This window comes from Oncorhynchus mykiss, chromosome 9 (genome assembly GCF_057628025.1).
Source record: "Oncorhynchus mykiss isolate SJ-2025 chromosome 9, ASM5762802v1, whole genome shotgun sequence".
Taxonomy (NCBI): Eukaryota; Metazoa; Chordata; class Actinopteri; order Salmoniformes; family Salmonidae; genus Oncorhynchus; species Oncorhynchus mykiss.
This window is the reverse complement of record NC_143030.1, coordinates 43,344,422-43,354,827: the sequence shown is the minus strand read 5'-3', so window position 1 is coordinate 43,354,827 and position 10,406 is coordinate 43,344,422. Positions and strand designations below refer to the sequence as shown.

The window sequence follows — 10,406 nt, the reverse complement described above, 5'->3', positions numbered from 1 at the left end:
GCTAACCTAACATAATCGCAAAGTGTGCTTTCGCCGTAAAGCCTTTTGAAATCAGACACTGTGGCTGGATTAACTTCTTGGCGCACCCATCCCGTTAGCGGGATCATTTTCGTCAACATCCGCTGAATTGCAGAGCGCCAAATTCAAATTAAATTACAAAAAACTACATTTTCATGAAATCACAAGTGCAATATAGCAAAACACAGCGTAACTTGTTGTTAATCCACCTGGTGTGTCAGAAAGCAAACCATGCGTTTATGTAAGGACATCTCTCTCAGTAGACAAAACATTACAAACAGCTAGCAGCAAAGTAGATTGGTCACGAAAGTCAGAAAAGCAATAAAATGAGGTTAACAAGACATTTATCTTTAAAATGGTGTATAATACTTGTATGTTTGAGGAATTTTTATTAATTATGAGATTTCTGTTGTTTGAATTTGGCGCCCTGCAATTTCACTGGCTGTTGGCGAGGTGGGACGCTATCCCAGAGAGGCTAACTGGCTAACGTTGGCTAGCTTGCTTGCTACTTCCAGACACAAATGAGAGAACTGCTGACTCTGACCATTTACTTGCCCTAGCAGAGCTGTTTAGGCTATTTTTGTGTTATCCAGAGCGTTGGTGACTGCAACTCTTCTGCTGGCAACAATTTAATTATGCTATTTTGCCAACGTTTACTGAATCTGCAGGTAGCTAACTAATCAGGTTCAATGTTAGCTAGCTAACATTAGGCTATAACTAGCAATACAAATGGCTCTGAAATACGAATAATATTACTACACAGATCATACACGTAACGTTACCTAACTAGCCAGCCAGTTAACGTTAGCTAGCTAGCTAACAGTACACAACTCAAAATGAAAACAACTTTCTGACAAAGTTAGAAAAGTGTAATATCTGAAAATGTAGTTAGCTAGACTCTCTTACCAATATACATGGATGGACGCTTCTCCCTCTCTGTCACAGATGCCACGGTTGCCTTTAGTTTGAAGATGTAATCTGGACACAGGTGTTTTATACAACAGCCTTCTGTGTTTTTTTTGACTGCATATTTGCAATCGAATGCAATTCTTTTCTCCATCTCTTTAGCAATCATACTCTAATTACACTGATTTCAAAACTCGGCCCTCCAGAAAGTGGAGAGCAACAAAAAGCTGCGTTACAAAAGGATTACCTACACATACTGACCAGCTCATTCTATAGACAGAAGCATGCTACATGGCAGAACAATCTGAACTCATCTCTCGGCATGTCCAACACAGTCATTATCTCAGCCAATCGTGGCTAGCGGGAAGGTTGCTGACTTTTCCCGTGGCTAAACCAACTAGGCCCGTAATTTAACCATTTTATTTGTATTTACAGATTTGTATTTGTTATTAAGGCACATGAAAGTTCACGTTCCAAAAAAAGGCATTTTGGTAGAGATGTTCAACATACGCCTAGTTTCCTGAAATGAGTCACAAATATTCATTTTCCAGCCATTGAAAATACGTATTTTCCAGACATTGATATCAGGTTCATTTTCTGTTATGAATGAAAGTTGGACAGATCATTTATAGACGTCTATAAATCAAGGCAGATCAAGACTGGACTAAATCTGAACCAAACATAGACATCTATGATTGGTTCAAGGCCAGCAAAAAAGAAGGGCCGGTCCGGACAGGACAAAAAAACTTGGTTACTGAGGTGTAGCCTACAGTGTCAGCCTGCAATATAATTTTATCAATGCCCATTCATGTGCTTGGCCTACTGTATGTGCAGTGGTTCCTCTTTTAAAAGTTGCGAGCTTGCACCGCAGGACTTGGAGGTACCCAGCGCCATGGCTTCATTGCTTCAGCCATCACATGGGGGAGTTAGAGCACTCATTATGCATTTGGGTCCCAATGTTTTTATATGACCAATCATATCGAGTGGTTCCAATGACTAATTTTGACGTGAGCCACCCTTGCCTTGTGGCGTTCTTCAACAAAGATGGCTGACAAAACATTACGGTGGAACCAGATGTAAGTTGTTATAATGTCATAACGAGTCAATAATTTTTTTTTTACAATTGACAGGAATATGTTAGTTTGTAGAGATATATGTTAGTGTGTAGAGACAAACGTTTGTGCATATTTTTTGTCATTAAATTCATTTAGGAAAATGGCTATTTAGCAAATTATCTGACCAGCTAACATTAGCCTGCTAGCTAGTGTCAAGAGAATGAATTTGTAATTTGTGTTGTTTAATGTTTTAGGGACTCCTGAGAAAACCAGCAAACCAGTCTGTCGTCTTGTGAAACAGTGGATGTAAAGAATCTAGCTAACTAAAGCATTTACTGCAAATGTAATGTACAGTTGTCTAAGCTTGCCTTGCTTATATTTGCCATGCAATGCAGCTGAAGTAACATAGCTAGCTAACTATTTACCTGCTTATTGTGTAGTGGAGGATAAAAATAACTGCATGCCTATGGATGTGTAGCTAGCTACAGTATGTAGCCGATCTGTGTATGGACCCTAAAATGTTAGGTTCTAAACTAATATTCAAACCAATCTATGAACCTCAGCTATCATAGTTGTTGTATCAACTTCAAGTCTGAATGGCATTAATGAAGACTATGGATAGAGTAGAATATAATAACTTTACTGTGCCAAAGATGCAAGTCCTATATACACATGTACTGTAGTTATTACCACGCATGAGATTCCCACATTGTAGCCTGTACATTGAATATATTCACTGATGCTTAGAATTTCATTGCTGTGACACACCACCACTGACCATGACGGACCCTCCACCTACAAATCGATCCCGCTTCAGAGTACAGGCCTCGGTGTAATGCTCATTCCTTCGACGATAAACGCGAATCCGACCATCACCCCTGGTGAGACAAAACCGTGACTTGTCAGTGATGAGCACTTTTTGCCAGTCCTGTCTAGCCGGTGATGTCCTCTCTCAGCCTATTGCAGACAGTTTGAGCAGTGATGGAGGGATTGTGCATTCCTGGTGTAACTCGGGCAGTTATTGTTGCCATCCTGTAGCTGTCCCACAGGTGTGATGTTCGGATGTACCGATCCTGTGCAGCTGTTACACGTGGCAGCCACTGCGAGGACGATCAGCTCTCAGTCCTGTCTCCCTGTAGCACTGTCTTAGGCATCTCACAGCACAAGGTTGTTCAAGGTTTCAGGCTTGTTTCTTCCAAAACAAGGAAGAATTTTGAGTTTTGGTACTGGGAGTCACAGTTGGAAATCATTCTGTGGGCGCGCGACAAAGAGGATGCGTACTTGCTAATTTTACTTTTCTATTGAACATACTTCTTTCCGTGTGAAATATTATAGTTTAATTACATTTTAGGGTACCTGAGGATGAAATAGAAACCTAGTTTGTCTTGTTTCAAACAAGTTTAGCGGTAGCTTTTTGGATTCCTTTGTCTGCATGTTGAACTCAAATCGATGGTGCCAACTAAACTGTCTTTTTGGGATATAAATAAGGATTTTATCTAACAAAACGACCATGCATGTTGTAGCTGGGACCCTTTGGATTGCAAATCAGAGGAAGATTTTCAAAAAGTTATATAATCGCTATTTGTGATTTTATGAAGCCTATGCTGGTTTAAAATATGTTGATATGGGGTGCCGTCCTCAAACAATCGCATGGCATTCTTTCGCTGTAAAGCCTATTGTAAATTGGACAATGCAGTTAGATTAACAATTTAAGCTTTAAACCGATATAAGACACTTGTATGTACCTAGATGTTAAATATCCATAATTTTTTTGATTTTTTATTTGAATTGGGCACCCTCCAATTTCATCAGAAATTGTCGACAGGTGTCCCATCAGGGACACCTTAGAATTTTTAACATATCAGCACGTTTTACTTGATCGGGCACCAATTTGGTTAGGCTATTTGATTTTAGAAACATGCATGTTGTAAAAAATATCAGTCTCATTACAGTGTCATATGTTTTATCTCCAGCCTGTAGTAAACAGAAAAGACCACACATTCTTTCTACCATAGCCTAAATCTACTACATGATTTATGTTTGATTATTTTTTGATGGAATGTTGGTGAAGGGCTGCAGGCCCGCAGTGATGCGTCTCTCCAACGGCATCCTGGAAAGGCACGAAGGGAATGGACAAGCAAAATATTTTGGGCCCCTGCCTTTGACAAAGTGGGCACTGCTTATCACAGGACGGCATCAGATCTCACCTAAAAATGACATATGCCGCTGGTTGAGAGAAATTGTCATTGTGTTGGAGTAGAATTATGTGAGGTTTTCTTTTTTGTTGGAGGTGCGTCTTGGTCATTTTAGCTTGGAAAATGCCACCCTTGTTAAATTGCAGCCATAGTCGGCTGCCTATATCCTGCCTAATGGACGGGCCGGCCCTGCTATTACTATTATGCAACTATACTGTTAGTTGTCAAACAAATTACCAAATGAACAATCATGCATTTCTTTCCCCTCTCTTTCTCTCTCTCTCTGTGTGTGTGTGTGTGTGTGTGTGTGTGTGTGTGTGTGGTGTGTGTGTGTGACAGAGCAGACTAAAGGTGAGGTAGTAGAGAGAGGAACAGAGGGAAGGGTACTAACTTCTAAGTGGAAATCAGAGAGGCTTGAGTGTGTGTCTCTATCTCTCTGTTTTGCTGCCCTGGCCTGCTGGCAGTGGAGATTATGGTTATCGTTTCACTGAGCCTGGCTCAGCTCAGTAGATACAGATCAGCTTCTCACTCTCCTCACTCACTCACTCTCTCTCTCACACACACACTCATTATCTGAGATACTGGGAGAGAGCAGAGTAGATACACAGTTATTGTAATCAATCACAGCAATATCTGGATAATATGTCTTGTTTTAATATCATAGGATAAACACCTAATCAAATCCTCTGATATTAACCTTGGAATCAGTCTGTGATGTCAATACCAATTACTTGTCATTTCAACCTGATGTAACCTTATTCCCCATCATTCCCAGTTTGGAGTTTTCTTCAGGCTAGTGTCTATTTTTCTCAATTTCCGCCTGAATCCAGGAGATGCATATAAGTGGTACCATTGGAAAGAAAACTCTGAAGTTTGTAGAAATGTTAAAATAATGTAGTAGACTTTAACACAATAGATATGGCAGGAGAAAATCCAAAGAAAATCCAACCCGAAATGTTTATTTTTTTGAGCCCATGCTCTTCCAATGGAATGTATAGGGAATGTTTTTCTTAAATCTAGCTCCCAGTATGCAATTCCTATGGCTTCCACTGGGTGTCAGAAGTCGTTGTTCAAGGTTTCAGGCTTGTTTCTTCCAAAACGAGTAAGAAATATGAGTTTTACTACAAGGACACAGACTTGGAAATTCGTGTATGCACGCATGACGAAAAGGACACGACCTGCTGATATCGTTTTCCTATTGAACATACTTCTTTCCACACTAAATATTATAGTTTAATTACATTTCAGGGTATCTGATGATTAAATAAAAACATATTTTGACTTGTTTTAACAAAGTTTAGCGGTAGCTCTTTGGATTCCTTTCTCTGCCTGCTGAACAAATTGATGGCGCCAACTAAACAGACTTTTTGGGATAAAAATAAGGATTTTATCTAACAAAATGACACTACATGTTGTAGCTGGGACCCTTTGGATGACAAATCAGAGACAGATTGATTATTTAATCGCTATTTGTGAATTTATGAAACCTGTGTCGATGGAAAAATATGTTGATGTGGGGCGCCGTCCTCAAACAATCGCATGGCATGCTTTCGCTGTAAAGCCTACTGTAAATTGGACATTGCAGTTAGATTAACAAGAATGTAAGCTTCTAACCGATATAAGACACTTGTATGTAGCTAAATGTTTAATATCCATATCCATAATTATTTATTTGAATTGCACGCCCTCCAGTTTCACCAGAAGTTGTCCCGCTAGCGCAACTCCTAGCCTTTAGACAGACAAGACCAACATCAGGCATTATTACTGCATTTAGGAACGCTTGCATGAAAGTCATAGCTACAGATGTACAGTGCCTTCAGAAGGTATTCTTACCCCTTGACTTATTCCACATTTTGTTGTGTTACAGCCTGAATTCAAAATGGTTGAAAAAAGACTATATAGTAATTATATTAAAAGATATTAAAAAATATTATATTATATACATCTACACACAATAACCCATAATGACTAAGTGAAAACATGTTTGAGGAATGTTTGCTAATTTATTGAAGTCAATACTTTGTAGAAGCACAATTGGCAGAGATTAAAGTGAGTCTTTCTGGGTAAGTTTCTAAAAGCTTTCCACACTTGGATTGTGCAACATTTTCCCATTATTATTTTCAAAATTCTTCAACTTCTGTCAAATTGGTTGTTGATCATTGCTAAAGAACCATTTTCATGTCTTGCCATAGATTTTCAAACAGATTTAAGTCAACACTGTAACTCGGCCACTCAGGAACATCCACTGTCTTCTTGGTAAGCAACTCCAGTGTAGATTTGGTCTTGTGTTTCAAAACTATGAATTCATCTCCGAGTGTCTGGTGGAAAGCAGACTGAATCCGGTTTTCCTCTAGGATATTGCCTGTGCTTAGCTCCATTCCGTTTATTTTTTATCCTGAAAAACTCCCCGGTTCTTAACGTTTACAAACATACCCATAACATGATGCAGCCATCACTATGCTTGAAAATATAGAGAGTGGTTGGTACTCAGTAATGTGTTGTATTGGATTTGCCCTAACATAACACTTTGTATTTAGGACAAAAAGTGAATTCCTTTGCAATATTACTTTAGAGCATTGTTGCAAACAGGATGCATGTTGTCATGACTTTCTCTCCTTGCTGAGGATCAAAGGTGCCAGATCCGCTCGGCTCAGGGCTGACAGATTGCCAGACCCCCCTCTCTCCCACCAGAGGGGTAGTTGGACCGGTTTTATGACTTAACAGCCGGTCGTAAACTTTCTCTCTCTTGCCCTGCAGTATCGAGAGGTGAAAATCCTTTGTTACACAGAGAGACTTTGCCGCCAAATCGCCAGCATCCAAAAGTGGATAATGAAACAATATTTCTAACATAAAGAATGTGGAAAATAGTCGGTGGAGATTTAAAGAACAATCCTGACAAAGTGATTATTATTTTGTGATATCATTAAGCATGGTATAGCTAAATAACTGCATCTCTGAGGGTGTACACATTCTAGTTGTCAGGTTTGCATCTAAATGTTGTATAAAATATATTTTTGTGAAATTTTTGTGAAGACAATGTGATTTTAGCCTTCCAAATTAGATAATGGCCTCTCATATAAACCTGGGCCCAGTCAGTAACCACACCCACGTGAGCACAGACATTGTGTCGGTGTGATGGAATGCCCCTAAGACCAGAGTGCTTAATGGACTTGCTAACGAAATTTACAACAGACCAAAACATGCCAGGTTACTGCCGGCGATTAAAGTGGTCCTAGCTGTACCCTGAATAATCAACTATTGAGACCAGAGAATGTGAGGCTGTGGTCCACAAGTTGAAATGGTGAGAAACTTTGTAAACCAGACCAAAACATGCATCGTCTGCAGCTGTGCATGTAAAGTAATCGAGGACATTTGACCAAAGAGAGGTGGAAGAACAGATCCTTCTGAACACTGTGTGGTATGTGGGCTATAGTCGGCCTTGTCTCAGGATGGTAAGTTGGTGGTTGAAGATATCCCTCTAGTGGTGTGGGGGCTGTGCTTTGGCAAAGTGGGTGGGGTTATATCCTTCCTGTTTGGCCCTGTCCGGGGGTATCATCGGATGGGTCCACAGTGTCTCCTGACCCCTCCTGTCTCAGCCTCCAGTATTTATGCTGCAGTAGTTTGTGTCCTTGGGCTAGGAAAAGTTGTTATATCTGGAGTACTTCTCCTGTCTATCCGGTGTCCTGTGTGAATTTAAGCATGCTCTCTCTAATTATTTCTTTCTTTCTCTCTCTCGGAGGACCTGATCCCTAGGACCATGCCTCAGGACTACCTGGCATGATGACTCCTTGCTGTCCCCAGTCCACCTGGCCGTGCTGCTGCTCCAGTTTAAACTGTTCTGCCTGCGGCTATGGAATCCTGCCCTGTTCACCGTACGTGCTACCTGTCCCAGACCTATTATTTGACCATGCTGGTCATTTATGAACATTTGAACACCTTGGCCATGTTCTGTTATAATCTCCACCCCGCACAGCCAGAAGAGGACTGGCCACCCCTCATAGCCTGGTTCCTCTCTAGAATTCTTCCTAGGTTTTGGCCTTTCTGGTGAGTTTTTCCTAGCCAACGTGCTTCGACACATGTATTGCTTGCTGTTTGGGGTTTTAGGCTGGGTTTCTGTACAGCACTTTGAGATATCAGATGATGTACGAAGGGCTATATAAATCAATTTGATTTGATACATCTGAAGTATCTGTCTAATGAACACTCCAGAACAAAAGAAGCCTACAACTAATAAGAACATTGTGACTCTGTTGGACAACCAGAGACTTTCATTGAACCACTTCCCATAGATGGATCGAGTCATTTCAACAGAGAGATGACAGAGAAAGACATCTACGCATAAATATATATTGCATTTCTAATCCGAATGAGCGGTTGTTAGGGTGCAAAGTATTCTGGTTACGGTGAGCGTAGTTTCCAAATGTATGTTCGATAAGTTGACTCTTTGTCTCTCCCTCTCCCAGTAGGTCCTCCCTTTCCATTGCGTAACCAAACAGTCATGCTTTTGTTAGTCCACTAGGGACCTGTTTTCATTGTATTATGTATGTAATCAATAACCTATGCTGTGTGTGTTTACATATTCTGTGTTATGATTTAGTTAGTTAGTAAATAAATAATTAAGCAAATTTGTGTATAGCTGATTCATCACTTAGGTTAGGGTTCGTGCAGATATCCAAGGATTTTGTGACGTTCAGAATGAGACTGAGGCAATAATTAATAATTGACTGTTAGATCATCTTTAGAGTTTAAGTCGGGAGATAGTAATTCTGTAAACAACTGTTCAACCAACCAAATTCGTAATGAGTTAATTGTTACATGATTAATTTAATCAAGTAATAATTAAACATAGTAGGTAATTATTCGATAAATAGCAGGCATCACATTAATGATAGTCACGTCACAACAATGTTTTGGAATATTTCAGGACTGAATTCCTTCTTTTCACTCTGCCAATTATGCTAGTATTGTGTAGTAACTAAAATGTTGTTGATCCATCCTTAGTTTTCTCCAATCACAGCCATTAAACTTTGCAATTGTTTTAAAGTCATCATTGGCCTCATGGTGAAATCCCTGAGCGGTTTCCTTCCTCTCCGCAACTGAGTTAGGAAGGATGCCTGTATCTTTGTAGTGACTGGGTGTGTTGATACACCATCCAAAGTGTCATTAATAACTTCATCATGTTCAAAGCGATATTCAATGTATGCTTTTTTGTATTTTTACCCATCTACTAATAGGTGCCCTTCTTTGCAAGCCATTGGAAAACCTCCCAGACCTTTGTGGTAGAATCTGTGTTTGAAATTCACTGCTTGACTGAGGGACTTTACGGATAATTGTATGTGTGGAGTACAGAGATGAGGTAGTCATTCAAATATCATGTTAAACGCTAGTCCATGCAACTTATTATGCGACTTGTTAAGCAAATGTTAATTCCTGAACGTATTTAGGCTTGCCATGACAAAGGGGTTGAATACTTATTGACCCAAGGCTTTTCATTTGTTAAATTTCACTTTGACCTTATGGGGTATTGTGTGGCCAGTGACAACAAAAAAAAGCTCAATTGAATCCATCTTCAATTCAGGCAGTAACAGAGCAACATGTGTAAAACATCAAGCGGTGTGAATACTTTCTGAAGGCACTGTAACACCCAATACACAGCTAAAACAAACCCTGTAATGAGGAATTGATGTAAGGTAAGCAATGTCGACGTAAATCCACATGCAATATCTCATGTCACCACTAGTGGTCCTCCTACCTCGAGTATTCCATTCCAAGTATACAGTTCCAGTTTGAATGTAAAAAATGTTTAAAAGGTAGAGAGAACATATCCTGTGTGTATACTTGAAATTTCCCAACTTACTGACATCTAAACAACTTGTCAATATATTTGCATATCTGCATTTATCTGTCACATGATAACTCTCTAGCTGTGTGACCTGCATGTGTTGAGACTTAATTGATGTGATATATATATACACACACACAGAAAGGAGTTTTTCCTGGCCTTTTCTGCTCGTTGTCATCATTTAGATAGATTATGAAATCAATCATGTTATTGAATTCATTTCCACTGGGCTGATTTGAATTGATGTGAGTAGAGTAGACTATTGTAGCCAGTTGACCAGGTGTCACTAGAAAACACTTGCTTGTTTTAGTGTTTGTTCTTCTACAGGAGGTAGGTAAAGGGGCAACACAGCAGCAGCACGCTGGTCCTGTCTAAGTGTTTCTGCAGACT

General features: G+C 39.8%; 1 long non-coding RNA gene across 1 annotated transcript; it reads left to right on the top strand.

Annotated features, from left to right (window-relative positions):
- Positions 1-1,940: 1,940 nt before the first annotated feature.
- On the top strand, positions 1,941-9,221 carry LOC149981217 (uncharacterized). Its single transcript, XR_016483516.1, has 2 exons — positions 1,941-2,000; positions 7,914-9,221. It is a non-coding gene; the product is annotated as an uncharacterized LOC149981217 (long non-coding RNA).
- Positions 9,222-10,406: the final 1,185 nt, after the last annotated feature.